Here is a 20,313-nt window from a genome sequence, read left to right on the forward strand (position 1 = left end):
TATATAGCGTGGCTGAGCGAGGTGCACAGTGGCAGTACACACAATGCTATATAGTCAGGCTAAGCCGTGTACACAGAGTGTCAGAAAACACAATGCTATATATAGCGTGGCTGAGCGAGGTGCACAGTGGCAGTACACACAATGCTATAAAGTCTGGCTGAGCCGTGTACACAGAGTGGCAGTAAACACAATGCTATATATAGCGTGGCTGAGCGAGGTACACAGTGGCAGTACACACAATGCTATATAGTCAGGCTAAGCCGTGTACACAGAGTGTCAGAAAACACAATGCTATATATAGCGTGGCTGAGCGAGGTGCACAGTGGCAGTACACACAATGCTATATAGCCAGGCTAAGCCGTGTACACAGAGTGTCAGAAAACACAATGCTATATATAGCGTGGCTGAGCGAGGTACACAGTGGCAGTAAACAATGCTATATATAGTGTGGCTGAGCGAGCGGTGTACTACTGTTCCCAGCAGCGACACACAATGACTGGGGGGGACCCTGGCTAGCGTGGCTGGAGAGCGAACTACCCTGCCTGCCTACCCAAAGCTAAACCCACAGACAAATGGAGGAGATATGACGTGGTTCGGGTATTTATTTACCCGAACCACGTGACCGTTCGGCCAATCAGAGCGCGTTCGGGCCCGAACCACGTGACCCGTTCGGCCAATCACAGCGCTAGCCGAACGTTCGGGGAACGTTCAGCCATGCGCTCTTAGTTCGGCCATGTGGCCGAACGGTTTGGCCGAGCACCGTCAGGTGTTCGGCCGAACTCGAACATCACCCGAACAGGGTGATGTTCTGCAGAACCCGAACAGTGGCGAACACTGTTCGCCCAACACTACTTCTTTCTACTGAGGTAAGTATCAATCTTGTTTTGCTTTATTTTTTCCTGACAGGTCCAATTTTTTAATAGCACTAGTAATTTACAAAAAAAAAAAAAAAAAAAAAAATCTGTGAAGCACACATATTGTATGGTAGTTTTTATAACATAAGTGGGACTTTTCACTAACTGCGGTAGCACTCAGTAAATCCTGTATAGAAGACTGCATAATGTGCATGTACTGTACTTTGTCTTTGAAGAGTGTATAAATACGTTTGTCCTCGCCGGGCCGCCGTAGTGCTGAGCAGAGCTCTCTCCTCCCCGGCTGCAGTCAGAGCATATTACTGATAGGAGTCAGTGTGCGCTGGGCAGCGGCTGGACTGGATGGCCGGGAGGCATCAGCAGGGGGAGGTAGGTGCACAGTGACTGGGGCAGATGTTGGGGGCTGCTCTGACTGACGTGAAGCATTATGGGGGATCCTTGTTCCATGTGTGGTGAGTGCAGCAGACAGATGTCTGTTAACCATGCTGTCTCTCCCTGCTAATGGGATATTATAACACAGCAGCTTTCACATGAAATGCCTGAGAGGGCGACTTGTGCATCTCTGATCCCTCACTGATGATCCCTCATCTGTGGGCTGTAATCCCAGCACTGTTATCTGGACACTCACCAATCTCACTATTCTCCATGTCTATATAAGTATATCTGTCATGCTGCTGTTTTGTGTGTTCTTCTCCATAGAGTTACTGCTGTGGTCTGTGCACACCCTGCATGTGTTGTGTTCCTGGGTCTCTATGGAGGCAGAAAGTCAGTTATGTGTTTGTAAATATATAAGGTGGTAATGAGTTTATGAAAGGATGGGCAGTGTGACTGTATCAGCAGCCTGTGTGTACTAGATCAGTGTTTCTCAGCATTACTATAGCAGATACAGTGTACCTTGTGTGTGTATGTGCACCCTGTTGTTAGTAACCTTGTGTCAGTTACAGTACCCCTTGACATATCTTTCTCCTGTATCTGTCTGTTTTCCAGACCCCTTCTATATAACATAAATTAATACTTATTAAGGTTTGTATAATATAATTTATATACTTACTATAATTGACTGCAACAAGCAATATTATTATTTTAGTATTTATATAGTGGCAACATCTTCCACAGCGCTGTGCAGAGTATGTTGTCTTGTCATTAACTGTCCCTCGTAGGGGCTCACAATCTAATCTCTACCATAGTCATATGTCTATGTATATGTCGTAGTCTAGGGCCAAATTAGGGGGAAGCCGATTAACTTATCTGTATGTTATTGGGATGTCTGAGGAAACCAGAGTGCCCAGAGGAGACCCGCACAGACATGGGGAGAACATACAAACCCCAGCTGGGTTTCATACCGGGGACCCAGCGCTGCAAGGTGAGAGCGCTAACCACTATGCCACTGTGCTGCCCAGGTACCCCCAGGCCCCCAAATAAGTCTTCCATGGTGTATGCATGCTAAATGTTGACAGTTTAGGTATCCAGATTGACGTGTGTTGTGCATGTCCCATGTGGGTTTCTTATGTTGCTCTCCGGGGCTACTGGAACTGAATAGTTAATCCATTTTACTCCTTACATTACGGTGACCATTAACAATTTCAGCTCAGGAGTCTCTTCTGCCACATAGAGCAGCTATGTTGTGAGCAGAGGATGTTAACCCTATGTCTGCTTCCATGAAAGCAGGATGTAGATACACTGCAGATTTATTGATGGACTTGAATCAGCTGTAACAGAGAAATGTTTTTCTTTAAAGGTTATTATGCTGTTGTGTATCTTTTAGAGCTGAAAGAATGTTCAGGTCCACTTTAACAGGACTCCCAAACTAATGACACTACGTAAAAGCCAATTCTGGGAGGATTTTGGTGAAGTTGGTTGAGTACTGTGTGGTGTTTGTGGGATAGAGGAGTTCTGTGCAAGAGGCTCAGTGGAATGTTTGTAGAGTACTTGGATAGTAAGGTCATGTGTACACAGTGTTCTCTGACCATATGCACATAGGGATAGATAGTGGTGTGTGAGAAAAGGGTCATGGCTGATGTACAGTGGTGCTGCGTTGTGAGCTGGGATCATTCAGTATGTGTGTGTGCTCGCTGCTTATTCATTATTAACTGGGATCTGTGGATGTGACAGTTGAGATGGCAATCTTGTGTGCAGGGATGTCCAAGGTCACATTGCTCAAACAATAGGAGACTGGTCTGTATCAGTTTCAGCCCTGCTTTTCTTTACCTTTTTGTGTGACTGTCTAAATGGTGGTACTTCTCCACTGAATTGTGCTGCTACAGAGCTCAGGCTTGCGATGGGGCAGTGGGGTGTGCAGGGATAACCTGACTGCACGACATTCTTCCTCATTTCATTCACTAATGATCTTTATATTGAACCTCCCAGATGTGCAGGTCACTGTTAACCACACTACCATTGGCCCTACCTCTCAAGCCCACTGTCTGGGTGTCACCCTGGACTCCACACTTTCCTTCACTCCCCACATCCAAAACCTCAGTCTTGCAACTTCCACCTTCGTAACATCTGTAAGATTCGCCCTTTCCTGACCTCTGCCACCACCAAACTCCTCATCCATGCCCTCATAATTTCCCGCCTCGACTACTGCAATGCCCTTCTGTCTGGTCTCCCGAATAGCCCCACTGCAGTCCATCATGAATGCGGCAGCCAGAATTATCCACTCCTCCCATCGCTCCACTAGGGTGGCTCCCCTCCGTGAATCCCTCCACTGGCTTCCTATCCAGTCCAGAATCAGATTTCAGATATTGTGTCTGACCTACAAATCCGTCCACAAAACCTGTCCGACCTACATTTCTGATCTTACTCAGAGATGCACACCAATCCGCTCACTCCGCTCCTCCAATGAACTTCGCCTGACCGTCCCCCGCATCACCCAGTCCCATGCACGCCTCCAAGACTTCTCAAGAGCCGCTCCAACACTATGGAACTCCCTACCTCCACCCATTAGGGCAGCCCCCTCCTTCAACACCTTCAAGAAGGCTTTTAAAACTCACCTTTTCACTCTGGCCTACCACCCCTCACAATTGCTCTAAACCCACAGCTGAACTCTGGTCCCCTATCTTTCGTGTCCTCACCTCTCCCTCTAGATTGTAAGCCTTTGGGCAGCCTCCTCCTTTTGTGTCCTACCTGATCTTGCACCTCCATTACTGTGAACCCATGCTATGCATCTAAGGGGACCTAACTTGCCTAATCTCCATGCTCCCATCCAGTGACGGACTAAGCATTACCTGGTACTCATACTATGGTGTGTGATCTGGTTTTCTTGTATTCCCATATTGCTGTATGTCACCCCTAAATATTGTCTGTAACCTAAATTAATGTCCAGCTCTGCGTAATATGTTGGCGCTTTATAAATACAATAAATAAATATTAAAGTGCAAACTTAAAGGCCACCTGAAGTGAGGGATATTGAGGTTTCCTTAGGTTTTTACTTTTAAGCAATACCAGTTGCCTGGCTGTCCTGCTGATCCTCTGCTTCTAATACTTTTATCCATAGACCCTGACCAAGCATTCAGATCAGACATTCGACCTGGATTTCCCGCATTCTTGTTTCAGATGGTTGATTCAGACACTTCTGAGGTGTGAAAGATCAGTAGGGCTGCCAGGCAACTTGCATTGTTTAAAAGGAAATCAATATGGCAGCCTCCATATCCCTCTCACTTCAGGTGCCTTTTAAGGTGTGCACACACATATTTAGTATCGTGAACGGAGTATAGGGGCTGAGTACTGTACAGACTCATCGATAACTCAGAGGCTAGCAACTTGTTCTGTTGCTAAGGAGGTGGGAGATGGGACAATGGTGCGGCTCCAAGCAGGAAGGCTGAGGAGAAAAATGTACTTAGCCAAAATATTCAGCACTGCGAATATCCTAGAAGAGACTACCCCAATTGGTCCCCTCAGCCAAGAACCGTCTCTAACGTGTGTATGATATGAGGTTTTCATTTGCCTTAAATGGTGTCTGTGTGTGTTGTTTGGATACGAACATTTGGGAAACTGCAACCTCACAGAGATATTAGGGGTTTGGTGTAGGAGGCATTGTTTTGATATAAATGATTGCAGTGGATTGGATTAACCCATTCTTCGATATATTGCCTGTCGGGGAACTCTTTCTTTGTCTCCTATGTGAGTGCTAGCTCCTCCCCCTCCTGCTGTCTGTTGGAGTACCACAAGGTTCCATTTTTGGATCTCTTCTCCATCTACGCTCAAGACCTGGGTCAATAAATGTGCTCATTCCATTTCCAGTATGACTTCTACAATGATGACACTCGATGCTGTCTCTCAGCCCCTGACCACTGCACTCTATGAACTCAAGTCTCCCACTGTCTGCATTTCATATAATTTCCCTCAGGACTGGTTCACACGTGAGCGCTTTTCAGTGCTTTGTTGATCGCCGGCGAACAGCAAAGCGCTGCTGCTAATGTATCTCTTTGGGATCATTGTCCCAGCAGAGTTCATACACACATATTTGTACATTATCACTAGCAGGCTATATAACTTTGTGCTGCCTGTCACCGCCGCTGCCCCGCCTCCTCTATATCGCCACTCCACGCCTGCGTCCCTTCCCTCCAATCAGCTTACGGAGTCGGGGAGGGATGGGACACAGGCGGGGAGTGGCAATATAGAGTAGGCGGAGACAGGCAGCACAAAGGTAAACAGCCTGCTAGCGACAAGGTGCGGGTTCTCTTTAATCTGTTGCTTCCCCCCCACCTATAGAGATTTATCCACCTCTGTAGCAGAGGTCAAGATTGGCTGCCTCATCTGCTAGGCCCCTTCATCACCCTATCTGGTATCTCTACTCTCTAGAAAGACAATAAACTGGCAAGGGTGAGATCTTCCATCTAGTATTTACCCATCTCTGCATTACTTATTCTATCACATGAACCTGTGTTGCTGGAGGTTATTTTTTAGTGCTTGAACTATGTGTGCATGTTGTATTTGTGTTACTAAATGTTAGGACTGTACTGCGCAAGAACTATATATTTTTGGTTCCCGCTGTAGTCTGCATTGTACTCTGTACAGCTCCACGGACGATGATGGTGCTTTATATATAAGTGATAATGGTCTTCTGATGTCTGTGTTTAGCCTGGAGCCATTGACCGCCCAGAACTCAAATTCCTTTGTGTGCATCTGCAGAAAGCATAGTGTCTCCCTGTGTGAATCCTATGCTTTGATAACCATGTGGGTTTGGTGCAGAGCATCTGGTGCTCCAATGATCTATAGAAATGGGCTGAACTTGTGCGCTGGATGAACATGGTGATAACCGTGCAGACGGTCTCTGTGTAGCATAAATCTTGGCAAAGGGACGCTGGTGATCTTTATCTTGGTGCAGGAATTCCAGTGCTGTCGCCCCCCCCCCCCCCCCCCCCCAGTTCAGAGGTCACTATGCCTATATTGTGGGGGATGAGGGTTTGGTAATGTAATTAACCTCTTGAGGACCACAGTGTTAAACCCCCCCCTAAAGACCCCCCCCCTCCTTTTCTCCCCACCAACAGAGCGCTCTTTTGGCGGGTTCTGATCGCACCCCAGGTCCTGGGGGAGCCACCATGTTCATGCCCATTGGCGTGACGCAATCTTAAAGTGGTTAAGGCATCTTTTACATGGGAGGCTGTGCCCCTGCCAAGCAGTTCAGCATCTTGTCTGCCTCCCGCCAGTGCAATTTAAATGCAGCAGAATTTCAGTGGTAGTAACACCACGTGTGTCGAGGGCTGATATGTGGTGGTGTTACAGGGCGGCAGAGAACTGCAACATGTCGAGTCTGAGCACGGCTGCAGCTGCACTCAGATCTGATTCCATGGGGGGCTGTCTGGCTAAATACATAGGGCAGCCTCCAAATATTTCCTGCTTTTGGTTCTCTTTAATGAGAATCTGTACCCTATACAGATGCGCTGCTCTGCAGTGTACTGCTCAGTGAAGAGGGGAAGAGGTACAAAAGGCAGCTGCATGTGAGGGAGTGTCTTCCAGTGGATGGGGTAAGCATGAGAATAGGGTGCTCATTGGTCACAGTTTAGCAGTGTGGCCTGCCGGAACCAACTAGAACCAAACAGAACCAACTAGCATGTGTACAAGGGTTTAGGACCCTTTCACACCGTGGCGGTGCGGCAAATTGTCGCACTGCTGCCGTAGCTTAATGAAAGTTTATGCCCTGTTTAATGCTAGCGCAGAACTACTTTACAGTGCGGCGATCTGCATCCGCCCGGAAGCCAAGGTAGTCTATGGTGACGTGGGGTTCTTTAACCTGCTGGGCGGTCTGGACGAGCTCAGCTCGTCCAGTACCGCCGGAGCCTGCCGCTCAGGCCCTGCTGGGCCGATTTGGCTCAAATAAAAAGCAGCACACGCAGCCGGCACTTTGCCAGCCTCGTGTGCTGCCTGATCGCCGCCGCTCTGCGGCGATCCGCCGCGAGCAGCGGCGAAAGAGGGTCCCCCCAGCCGCCTGAGCCCAGCGTAGCCGGAACAAAAAGTTCCGGCCAGCGCTAAGGGCTGGATCGGAGGCGGCTGACGTCAGGACGTCGGCTGACGTCGATGACGTCACTCCGCTCGTCGCTATGGCGACGATGTAAGCAAAACAAGGAAGACTGCTCATTGCGGCCTTCCTTGTTTATTCTGGGCGCCGGAGGCGATCGGAAGAACGCCTCCGGAGCACCCTCTAGTGGGCTTTCATGCAGCCAACTTTCAGTTGGCTGCATGAAATAGTTTTTTTTTTTTTTATTAAAAAAAACCCTCCCGCAGCCTCCCTGGCGATCTTAATAGAACGCCAGGCAGGTTAACCACTTGAGGACCGCAGTGTTAAACCCCCCTAAAGACCAGGCCATTTTTCACTAAATGGGCCACTGCAGCTTTAAGGCCTCGCTTCAGGGCCGCACAGCTCAGCACAACTGATTCCCCCCCCCCCCCCTTTCGCCCCACCAACCAACAGAGCTTTCTGTTGGTGGAGTCTGATCGCCCCCAGTTGTTAGTTTTTGATATATATAATAGTTATTTATAATAAAACCGAGTATTTTATTATGTGTTTTCTTTCCCTCCAAAAGCCAGCCAATCACTGCGATCAGCTGTAATAGGCTTCAGCTTATGACGGCGGATTGCTTCTGTCTCCCCCTGGGGGGCAGCCGTGTGACACGGCTGTCCCCAGTACCAGGGCTGTGGAGTCAGTGCAATTTTGAGTACCTGAAGTCGGAGGTGGTGGTTTCATAAACTGAGGAGTTGGAGTGGGATGATTTTTGTACCGACTCCACAGCCCTGCCCAGTACATCGCTGCCTTAGATCGCAGTGCTGTACAGACTAATTAGATGGCGGTTTCGCCGTCTAACAGTCTCCTAGCGGCGATCGCTGCTGGGAGGCTGATGGCGGAGCAGAGCCCGGTCCTTCAAGCAGGGATGCATGATTTGAAACAGGCCTGCAAGACCTTATGCCGATCGCCATTAGGTGGTCGCGGCCACGCCCATTAGCGTGACGTGGACGGCTAGAGGTTAAACACATTGCCGTTGCGGCGCGCATGCACGGTAGTGTATTTTTACAATACGCTTCTGTGGACTTTTGCATACCCGAAACAGGAAGCGCCCGCAAGCGCAGTGCATTAAAGTTTGCAGCATTTTCATGCTTAGGACATGTCACCCCATCCAGTGTAATGGGACTGCAGTTCTCAGTATGATGTGTGGCGCTGCTGAACGGCGTGTACAACTTAGCACCGCGTATTGTGAGCAGACGCTGAAGCTAGGTGCGAACTTCAGACTCTTCTCTGATGCAAAGTTCCTGTAGAGGTGCTGCTCACTTCTTCCCACCCTCCTTGCCACTTATCCCTTCCATAAAATAGATCAGGTGAGTGCTTGTGTCTCTAGTGTCTAATGCAGGGGTGGGCTCAAGGGCCATATGGGGTTCTCAAGTAGTTTTCCAAGGGGCTGTACCAGAATAGGAGCGAGTACGGCATGCGAAGGCAGAAAATGGGCGTGGCCATGACAGTATGTGAGCGGAGCCAACTGTAATGTAACAGCGTAACGCAAAGACAGTGGGGCCCGAGTTTTCTCCCAAAACACACTTGGGCAAAGTGACGCTAAAGGGAACAAGGCACACAAGATAAGCAAGACACATAATGCGGCAGGCAGTGTAAGGAGGGGAACTGCACTCAGCAGCTGATGTCATTTAACCTCCCTGGCGGTACGCAGTTTTAGAGGCTGCGTCCGCGGGAGGATTTTTTAAAAATAAAATTTGCACTATATGCTTAAGCTAGCACTTCGCTAGCTAATTATGTCCCCCAAGCCCCCCGGCACCCAACTAAACCCCCCGATCGCTGCCGGCAATACTTATCCCTCCACGATCCCGCGAGAGCTACAGCTTCACGGTCCAGCTTCACTCGTCGCTATGCCGACGATCGGACATGACGTCATGAAGTCATCAACGTCATGCACAGTCCCAATCCTCCCCATAGCGAAGCCTGGAGGTAAAGGCTGCGGCTGCGCCATCCCGGGATCCCTGGGGGGTACGTATTACAGCTGTGATCGGGGGCAATCGGTGGGAACCGGAGGTACTTGGGGGACATAATTAGCTAGCGAAGTGCTAGAAACATATAGCGCAATTTTTTTTTATTTTAAAAAATCCTCCTGGGGCCATGCAATCCACTGCGGCGGCTAGCCCGACCCTAGGTCAGGCTTACCGCCAGGGAGGTTAACGGACCAGTTTGTATACCTGTGAGGAGAATAATAAAAAAGTATGATTTAGATACATACTTAAGTAGAGGGGAGCCTCTGGCTAGTGGAAAGGCTTCCCCATCTCCTTCTACCCCACCAATCTAGTGCTGGTATTCTTGGAAGAGGTCGCGCTCTCATCTAGGTATGAGCATGGCTGTATTGAGCATGTGTAATATGTTGGAAACAGCTGTTATTTCCCACAGTGCAACAAGGCTTCCTCAGTGTGATGTCAGGACCTAGGTGCTGACATCACACTGTAGGAGGGGGTCTCACCACAATATCAGCCATACAGAGCCCCCTGATGATCCGTTTGAGAAAAGGTAAAGATTTCTCGCGGGAAAGGTGGTATATGCTACTGATTGGGATGAAGTTCAATCCTTGGTTACAGTTAATCTTTAATTTGCTTTTTCACACCTTGGGTAAACTTTAAAGGATACCTCAGGCGATAGCCACGATAGCAGATTTACTTACCTGGGGCTTCCTCCAGCCCCTAGAAGCCTCTCTGTGTCCCTCACCGCAGTTCCTCATTCAACCACTCTCCGGGTTGGAGGCTGCTACATGAGAGCACCTCTTGTGATCACGCTTCCATGGCCCAGAGCAGTTCTGACCAGAGTATTTGCACTTGCACAGAAGCCACAGCATTGGCGGCCTCTACAGAAGAATGGCTGAAGGCAGAGCTGCAGTGAGGGACACAGAGGCTTCTAGGGGCTGGAGGAAGCCCCAGGTAACGATATCTGCTATTATTCCTTTTGCCTTATGTATTTCAGGAGGCACCTGAATATAGGCTAGATTCTCAGCTAGGACCCTTGGCCAAGTTCCATCTAGCGTGTTTACATGCTAGACCAGGCATGGGCAAACTTGGCCCTCCAACTGTTAAGGAACAACAAGTCCCACAATGCATTGCAGGAGTCTGATAGCCACAGTCATGACTCATAAAGGCAAATGCATTGTGGGATTTGTAGTTCCTTAACAGCTGATGCATGCCTGTGCTAGACCATGATTTTCCTTCGTTTGTTTTAATACCTCTGCAAATGATGGGATATTGCACCCCCACTTTCCTTCCATGGCTCCTCATCGCAGTTCCTCATTGATAAATAGTTTCTACAATGTTCACAAACAAGGCAGTGTACACAGGTGACTCTCACATCTTGTCACATATTTGTACACAGGGAACTGTTCATACCTCTGTCATGCTGCCATAGTGAAGGTATCTCCAGTTACCTGGTATGAAGATGCTTGGAATAGTTTGAATATTTAGTGTGCTTTTATGGCGGAATACTTCAGCTGTTTCTCATATACAGGGCTCTGTAACAATAAAAAAGTAAAAAGCTGACAATTAAAACCGTGAAATAAACACCTGTGTCTGGCAATGCCCTAGAATGGTGTTTTATTGTTGACCTTGACTTACTGTAGTTCTATATTTGGCATCTGACTACTCAGTAAGCAGGATGCTTAAAGAGAACCCGAGGTGGGTTTGAAGAATATTATCTGCATACAGAGGCTGGATCTGCCTATACAGCCCAGCCTCTGTTGCTATCCCAAACCCCCCTAAGGTCCCCCTGCACTCTGCAATCCCTCATAAATCACAGCCACGCTGCTGACAAACAGCTTGTCAGAGCTGGCTGTGTTTATCTCTATAGTGTCAGTCTGCTGCTCTCCCCGCCTCCTGCAGAACTCCAGTCCCCGCCTGCATCACTTCCCTCCCTGCTGATTGGAGGGAAGGGACGGGGGCACGGACCGGAGCTATGCAGGAGGCGGGGGAGCAGCTGAGACTGACACTACAGATGTAAACACAGCCTCACAGCATGGCTGTGATTTATGAGGGATTGCAGAGTACAGGGGGACCTTAGGGGGGGTTTGGGATAGCAACAGAGGCTGAGCTGTATAGGCAGATCCAGCCTCTGTATGCAGATAACATTCTTTAAACACACCTCGGGTTCTCTTTAAACTTCACCCTTTTATGTAAAATTGGGCTTCTGCAGCTAAAAATCCTGGTTTAACATTTTCTCACAGGAGCTGAAGCAGCAGAGATAAAGGAACAGGACTGCAGCTCAGCTTAGCATTGTGCTTATCATTGTGTGTCATTGGGACGAAGCATTGCTTTTCAGCGCTGCTAGATTTGGGTGCAGCCGGCGCCTCCATACACTTCAATAGGAATCATTCCTATTGAAGTGCTCAGTGAGTAAAGTCGGCTCCGTCAGAAGACAGAGCCGAAGTTGCTTAAAAACATAATAATTCGGCCTCCAGCAATCGCTGGAAGCCGAATTATTTCATTCCCCCACTATCCATGTCGGCCTGGAGGGGGAATAGTAATTAAATCGGCCCGGACTTGTGCAGAAGCAGGATCAGCTATATAACGCTGTATCCTGCGCCCAAGTCTACCGGCGCCGATTTCAAATGTACGCTCATTGGAAACCACTGATTTAAAAAAGCCAGATACTTGCCTAAAGAGAGGGAATGCTCTGGGTCCTAATGACCCTTCCCTCTCTCCTCCCAGTGCCTGTTCCAGCGCAGGATCTCCTGTAGCAGTATTTGACTAAATTAGTCAAATACTGCTCTCTCTGCCTCCAAAGGAAGTCTTTGGGTGCCCGAGTGCTCCTGCTGGGCCGCTCCACACTACACATGCGCGAGTGCCCTCTCTCACGCACTCACTCATGCGCAGTATGGAGCCACTTGTCTTTGGGAGGACTTTGCTTCCAAAGACTTCCTAAGTCCCCCGCGGCGGAGGATTCAAATGGAGAGCCTGAGCTGCACAGAGGGCACCAGGAGAGGAGAGGGAAGGCTCATTAGAACCCAGAGCAGTCTTATGGCCCATACTCACGAGGGACTTTTGTCGCCTCAACACGCGGCGCGCGCGTGTTGCGGCGACAGGTCGCCCGTGAGTATGGGCCGTCGCGCGCGCGCGCGCGCGCGCGCGCACCCCGAACTGTCGCCCGTCGCTCATGTCGCCATGCGATTGAAAGTTTCAATCGCATGGCGACAGTCGCCGCCGCACCTCCCCCGCAACTGTCGCTAGTCCGCGTGAGTACGCGGACTAGCGACAGCAACCTCCATTGTGGTAAATGGAGCTTCCGGCGGGGGGAGGAGGAACGTCGGCGACAGCTTCCGTCTCGCCGCTGGTCCCTCTTCCGCGTGTGTACGCGGAGGGACCTGGCGAGGAGCTGTCGCCGGCCTGTCGCCCACACGCTCACGTGTGCTGGCGACAGGCCACTTCTGCAGCCCGTGAGTACGGGCCATTAGGCAAGTATCTGAGTTAATTTTTTTTTATTTTATTTTTTTTTTTTGATCAGCGGTTCTCAATGTAACATTCATACACCGGCCTGGTTCACATTAGCGTTAAAAAATGGTCTGTTTTGCGGATCCTAACTGATGCAAATGGATACAATGTTAACTTATGGTTCCATTCAAGTTTGTCTGTTAGAGTGGGTCCGTTCCGCACAATTTGCTGAACGGACCGCAAATTTGGTTCTATAGCAATTTTTCCGGACCGCTGAGCCCAGTGGAACGGAAGCTTCAGCACTACATCGGGGCAATGAGAAAACGGGCTCTAGGTCTCATCACGCTGCCAGTCAGTGCGCACCCTTCCGCCCGCTCAGCTGGCCCGCCCTGCTTCCTGTCTTAACGGCTTGACATGCGCAGTGGCGCAAAAGCACTGACACTTTTAAACTGACACAGGGACACTTGTAAATTATTATATAGGATATGGGTGATTTTTTTACTGACTCACATCGCTCAAGTGAGATCACACACATAGTATTACATTAGCAAGAGCTTTCAAATCACAAGCGCTTAGAAAAAAAAGCTCTTGTAGTGTGAACCAGCCCTGGCTTGCAACGCATTAGGGTTTGTTGCACATTCGGTGTGCATCGATTCCTAGGGCAATTGTGCTCGCGGTTTCCAGCACTTGCCAGCACTGTACAGTAAACTATACAGAGCTTCTGATTAGCAATTTGAGTGTTTTTGTTTTTTTTTTGTATTATACTTACCAGGTGTCTGGATGTCCGGGTTCCGTCCGTAACCCTGTCCAGTAAAGGAAGATGCAATAGGTGCTTCTTTAGGGCCAATCAGAGAAGCGCCCGTGACCTCCTCTGCTAGGGAGCGGCTCTACGGACGGCAGCCGGACATTTGCCAAGTATTAATAACTTTATCTAAATTTTTTTAATCGCCCCCCCCCCCCCCAAAAAAAAAAACGCGCCGATCCAGAAACGCTGCCAAAAGCGCCCTGGTTGGTCCCAGCCCTTAGGACTTGTTCACACTATCAGTGTTTGCAGATTTTAATTTTTTTTTAAGCGCTGGCGATTTTGCAAATCGCTCTAAAAGCGCTTGTGTAATGTCTTATGACAGCGTTTTGCCTCAATGGCAAGTATAGGGAAATCGCCAAGCACTTGAAAAATTGCTTTGTATTGAGATTTCCCAAGCGCTTTGATGAATAAATACATTGTATTTATTCATTTCCAGGTAAAAGGGTTCACGAAAGAGACTTAAAGAGACTGACGTCAGGAAGTGACAATCAATCTCTCTGCAAAATCGCTTATAAAAGTACTATGCCAAAATCGCTCTGAAAGCGCTTGTAAAAACGCTTTCAAAATCGCCCCAATCACAAGGGCTGGCAATTTATAGAGTGAACAAGGCCTTACTCTGCTGGCAAGAAGGAGCTAGAGGACCAACGTAGCAGCCACCAGCCTGGTATTCTTAAATACTTTATGCAAAAAAAGTATAGACGTGCAATTAGCAAAATGTGCAATCCAATCCATTAATAAAACAGGCGATTTCCCTATACTTGCCATTGAGGCAAGAAATGTTTAATTTCAGCTTTAAAATAAACCTGTAAGAAAACAAATGTGAAAAAACAGGTATTTATCAAAAGTGGTGGGAAGGTTGTGGATGCTCCAGAGGCTTGCGCACAGGCTTTCATCAGCGTATGAGCACAGCTGTATTGTGTGTGTGTGTGTGTGTGTGTGTGTGTGTGTGTGTGTGTGTTAGGGTTTAGCCTGCGCTGTAGCACAAAGCCATTTGTGCACGGAAGAAAGGCCACACACGAGTGGCTTTGTACTGCTGTTCATGTGCAGCATGGTCGCTCTCGCATGTGTTCAGCATGGGCGCACTCGCACTAGGTTTCACTAGGATTAACCAGGATTCCTTTCAGCCCCCAGCAGTCCATCGTGTTGCAGGTGTGTTTACAGTGGTTTGCCACCCGCAAGCGATCTGCCCGGTGGATCAAATCACCCCCAGCGACAGCCGGTCCCATTGCTTACATTGCTTCCCTGCCCTACGTGTGATGTCATGCACATGCCGCTCCATTGTCCCTCTGCCTCCCTGCATAGCAACACAGTGCAATGGCCTCAATTCACTAAGAACTAAGATCATGCTGGAGATAATAAGGCAAGAGAAAACGTACCTCCACACAGTGAGAGAGTTATCTTATCTCTTCATTCCTTAAAGAGACTCTGTAACATCAAAAAGATCCCCTGGGGGGTACTCACCTCGGGTGGGGGAAGCCTCCGGATCCTAATGAGGCTTCCCACGCCGTCCTCTGTCCCACGGGGGTCTCGCTGCAGCCCTCCAAACAGCCGGCGACAGACCCGACTGTCGGTTCAATATTTACCTTTGCTGGCTCCAGTGGGGGCGCTGTTTCTGCTCTCGGCTCCGAACTACACGGAAATACCCGATCTCAGTCGGGTCCGCTCTACTGCGCAGGCGCCGGAAACTTGCGCCTGCGCAGTAGAGCAGACCCGATGACGATCGGGTATTTCCGCCTACTTCGGAGCCGACAGCCGTCAGAGCGCCTGCAGGAGCCAGGAAGGTAAATATTGACGTCATCTTTCTCGGAGGGCTGCAGCGAGACCCCTGAGGGACGGAGGACGGCGTGGGAAGCCTCATTAGGATCCGGAGGCTTCCCCCACCCGAGATGAGTACCCCCCAGGGGATCTTTTGACGTTACAGATCCTCTTTAAGTTACCTCCTCTGTAGTTAATTTGCCTCCTCTGTAGTTAAGTTACCTCCTCTGAAGTTATTTTCACATGCAGTTAATTAACAACCTGTCTAACTCCGGAGTTGTTTTAAGGATTGAAGAGTTAACTTTCGGTTTGCCTGAGGTAAAATGTTTCCTGAATACTACATGCCTTGTCACCATGGTGATAACTACAGAAACTTTATTAAAGACAGGAGATAAGCTTAGTGAATTGAGGCCATTGTCAGCTACATAGCTGACGCATATCTGCAGCCCCGCCCAGCAATATTGCCCAAGGGAAGCGGGTCCGATCCTTAACCAGCGACAACCATCAAAACATCTTTAGGTTGCCTGAAACGATCATTTAAAATTATTTCAGGTGTCTTTTTCAAGTGTGTACAGATTTCCCTGTAGTACATAGACAATTCGTTAACAATCAAGCATTCTGGAAACTTATGCCTGATGGCTGTTATGTACCCCAGCCTGCCCAGCTCGCTCCATTCATCCTCCCCTCTCTATAGGGCAGAACATGCTGATCAACAGAGAACCAAACAGCATGTTGTAACAGGGAAAAGCAATCCAAAACTATCGAGCATTATTATTTCAGAGCACCATGATTACTGCCTTTACTGTAGTATATGACTTGGCCATAAAACCTAATCAACTGTTCTTGTCTGCAAAGTTCTTCTGTGTTTTTATTCTCATGTGAAACCTTTTTTTTTTTCTCTTTATTTGTACAGTTGTGTTATTGTTTACTTATTCCATACTGCAGGTTCTCTGTGTGGTTATGAAATGTAAGGATGGCTTGGGGTAGTTTACACCATGCTAATTTTTTTTATTTGTTTTTTTTCCTAAGAAAAAATAAAAATAAAACCAATCCATCGTACAATATACAGTTTATTGATCAGAATTTTTCACCACAAATTTTTTAAAATGCATGAAATGCTGTACATTTCCAGGTTCCTACACCACTGTTTTTGTTTATAATAAAGAAAAAAAGTTGACAGTTTTTGGTTGACTAGTGTGTGGTCGCCGTTAGGCCTTGGGACACGCACTGGAGAGCACTTGGCTGATAATCTGGCGTGTACAGCTCTCCCCTGACGTAACTAAAGGCTCATACACACATCAGACCATAGTCTTTGGAAAATGAAAGATCACAGACCAATTTTACCCCCTTCCATGTAGTATGAGAGCCATACCTACACAGTCTATTCTATGGAGCTGAACTCCCCATCAGACAGAAATCTTTGCAAGATGCTGCACACAAAGATGCTGTAGACATTCAAAAAATCAGTATCTGCAAAAGATCTGTTCCTGCCAAAGATCCATTCCTGCAAATTGCATTCATAGTCTGAGATCTGCAGATCATCTTACATACCTTGTTTAACTGACATTCATCTGCAGATCAGACAATCATCTGCAGATCTGAAAATCCATCCTGGTGGATCTGATCTGCAGATGAATGTCTGTTAAACAAGGTGTGTATGAGGATCTGCAGCTCTCATAGACTATGAATGCAATTTGCAGGAATGGATCTTTGGCAGGAACAGATCTTTTGCAGATACTGATCTTTTGAATGTCTACAGCATCTTTGTGTGCAGCATCTTGCAAAGATTTTTGTCTGATGGGGAGTTTAGCTCCATAGAATAGACTGTGTAGAGTATGGCTCTCATACTACATGGAAAGGGGTAAACTTGGTCTGTGATCTTTCATTTTCCAAAGACTATGGTCTGATGTTTGTATGAGCCTTTAGGCTACTTTTCTACTTCCTACGATCCTCTCCAAAAAGCGGATTGTTAGCGCTTTGCTGATCACAACAGCACCGCGATTCACATGAATCGAGGTGCTCTTTTTCCATTAGCGCTGTATTTCAATTTTTTTTACACAAATGCAATCGTCTGACTGCATGATTTTCGGTGTGATTGCGTTGATCACGGTGAGTGGAAAAAGCATGATTGCTCTTGCAAGTGGAAAGGCAACCAAAAAGGGAACCTAAAATGAGGGATATACGAAGGCTGCGTTAATATTTCCTTTCACACAGTGCCAGTTGCTTGGCTGTCCTGCCGGCATACATGTAATTAAGGAGTCTCAGCAGCGTTAGTTACTAGTTGCTGATCTTTGGCTGCAGTAATGTCTATATCACACACACATGAAACCAGAATGTAGCTAATTTTGTCAGATTTTTGTCAGAAACTCTTGATCTGCATGCTTGTTCAGGGTCTATGGCTAAAAGTTTTAGAGGCAGGGGATCAGCAGGACAGCCAGGCAACTGGTATTGTTTAAACCAAAATAAATATGGCAGCCTCCATATCCCTCATGGGTGTCCGTTAAAGAGGAACTGTCGGAAAAAAAAATCTTAAAATTTAAACCGCATACAAATAAAAAGCGAATTTTTTCCAGAGTAAAATGAGCCATAAATTATCCAAAGGTATACTCTCCTTGGGAAAGGGCAAGCCTTTGGATCTGCTTCCCCTATCGTCCTCCAGCGGCCCATTCCAGGGCTTTCCCCTCTGCAAAACTGTTGACAAGGGCTTATTAATGGCTCGCACATGCGCAGTGGCACGGACCTGCTCGGGCTTTGGCGGGAAAAAGCTGAGCCCGGTCAGGTTTGAGATATCGTGCAGGTGCGCTGTGGCTATGCTTTGGTGGTCTCACCGCTGGAATGGCCCGAGGGGGCATGGGGGAAGCCTCTGGAGGACCCAGCTTACCTCTCCTGAGGTAAGTATTAGATTTCTGCGTTTTTATAATCTCACAGGTTTAAAACCTCTGGACATTGCTGCTAAAATTGCTACAAAAAGCACTTCTCAAAACAACATAGCTATTTTTAGTGGGCCCCAACCCTGAGTGTAGGTCTAGCCTTTTCTGTGGTTTCTGAACTCAGTCAGGCTAATTAGGACAGTGGATGTTGTTTTACGTGCAGCTTGTGTGTGTATTGGGCATTGTCCTATGAAGTATTTATGAGACATCCTGTGAGGATAATCCCCATTTTGTAGACTTCTATTTAATATTTGATGTGGATGTTAAGCACTGATGTCAGTAAGGTCTAACCAAGCACTGCTATAACTTGTAGTTCTGTGATATGTGATATCTGCTAACCAACCGCTCCGGTACAGACAAAAAGCTCTGCACCGAAGGCCTACACAGATCTAGGAAAACACTATACCAAAACTGAAGTATGACTAAAAAATAAAGAAACTTACCTCAGTAGGGAACGCCTCTGAATGGTCCTGAGCAGGGGTGCTCAGATACCCCTTTTTAAAATCCGAATTGATTCGGATCCGGATATCCGAATCCGAACTTTTTGGTATACGAGTAAACTCGGATATCCGAACCCAATATCCTGGATGTCCGTTCGGATATCCGGATAAAAACCGGAACTCTCTCCCCCTCCCCCTCTCCCTCTCCCTTTTGAAAGGGATTTTTGCCATGAGAAGGTGATTTATGGCCCATACTCACGAGGGACTTTTGTCGCCTCAACACGCGGCGCGCGCGTGTTGCGGCGACAGGTCGCCCGTGAGTATGGGCCGTTGCACGCGCGCGCACCCCGAACTGTCGCCCGTCGCTCATGTCGCCATGCGATTGAAAGTTTCAATCGCATGGCGACAGTCGCCGCCGCAACTGTCGCTAGTCCGCGTGAGTACGCGGACTAGCGACAGCAACCTCCATTAAAGTATATGGAGCTTCCGGCGGAGGGAGGAGGAACATCGGCGACAGCTTCCGCCTCGCCGCTGGTCCCTCTTCCGCGTGTGTACGCGGAGGGACCTGGCGAGGAGCTGTCGCCCACACGCTCACGTGTGCTGGCGACAGGCAACATTTGCAGCCCGTGAGTACGGGCCATTTGGCTTCTGCTCGGATATCTGAACTAACTATCCGCTCGGATAGGTCTTCTCCACGCAATATAAGAGGACTATGATTGCCATTCGTTATCTCTTTTCTCTGTGTTTCTAAACAATCAAACAAGCCATATACTCAGTCTGCCAGAATGCTTTATAATTTATTATTCCAGTGATTGTATTCTTGCAATATCATTTACTATAACCGTCATGTATTCAAACATCACATGTTTACATTTGTAATTCACACTGTCAGTTGATCATGAGGTTTTCTCGTTGCTGTTTGTTTTTGATGTAAAAAAATCAATAAAAAGATTTTGAAAAAAAAACAAAAAAAAAAAACTATCCGCTCGGATTTCAGATGGGAAATCCAAGTTTGCTTGGATAGTCTATTTGGATTTTAAAAAATATCTGAATTGCTATAAAAAGTTCGGATTATCTGGGTAGTTCTGATATCCGAAATCTTGCTGTGCACCACTGGTCCTGAGGGTTTCTCAGTCTACCAAAGCCCCTCTGTTCCTGCGCTAGGGCCCCTTTTCGCAGCTGCGCTCCCCTTTGTGTTTGAGCATGGCCACTGTGCGCAGTCGCACGGTATGGCATGCGCAGTACCACGGAGCAGCTTGTGCACGGCTTCTTTTCTCCGTGCTGCTACGCAGGCGCAGACACCCGTCAGCTCTTACATGGAGGGGAACGCAGCTACAAAGAGGGTCAAGGCCAGCAGCGGATATCGGGGAAGCATATATTTTTATTTTTTTCAGTTGCAGGTTACTTTAATGCATGAAGTGGGAATAAAAAAGAAAAAGGAAAAATTGTCTTTTATTAGAGAAAACTGAATAAAATGTAAACCTCAGAGTAATGCCAAATTAACCCCCTCACGACCGCCTAAAGTGTCAAGTCATAGTTACATAGTTATTTTGGTTGAAAAAAGACATACATCCATCGAGTTCAACCAGTATAAAGTACAACACCAGCCTGCTCCC

At 47.8% G+C, this 20,313-nt stretch overlaps 1 protein-coding gene across 4 annotated transcripts in view; it reads left to right on the top strand.

Moving 5' to 3' along the window:
• Window positions 1–1,142: 1,142 nt before the first annotated feature.
• Window positions 1,143–20,313, top strand: part of MAPKBP1 (mitogen-activated protein kinase binding protein 1) — a 254,641-nt gene continuing 235,470 nt past the window's right edge. For all 4 annotated transcript variants that reach the window (XM_068254292.1, XM_068254295.1, XM_068254296.1 and 1 more), the window contains exon 1: window positions 1,143–1,241. The gene's annotated coding sequence lies outside the window, so the exon portion shown is untranslated. The remainder of the gene's footprint in view (window positions 1,242–20,313) is intronic.

Source organism: Hyperolius riggenbachi, chromosome 9, assembly GCF_040937935.1.
Source record: "Hyperolius riggenbachi isolate aHypRig1 chromosome 9, aHypRig1.pri, whole genome shotgun sequence".
NCBI lineage: Eukaryota > Metazoa > Chordata > Amphibia > Anura > Hyperoliidae > Hyperolius > Hyperolius riggenbachi.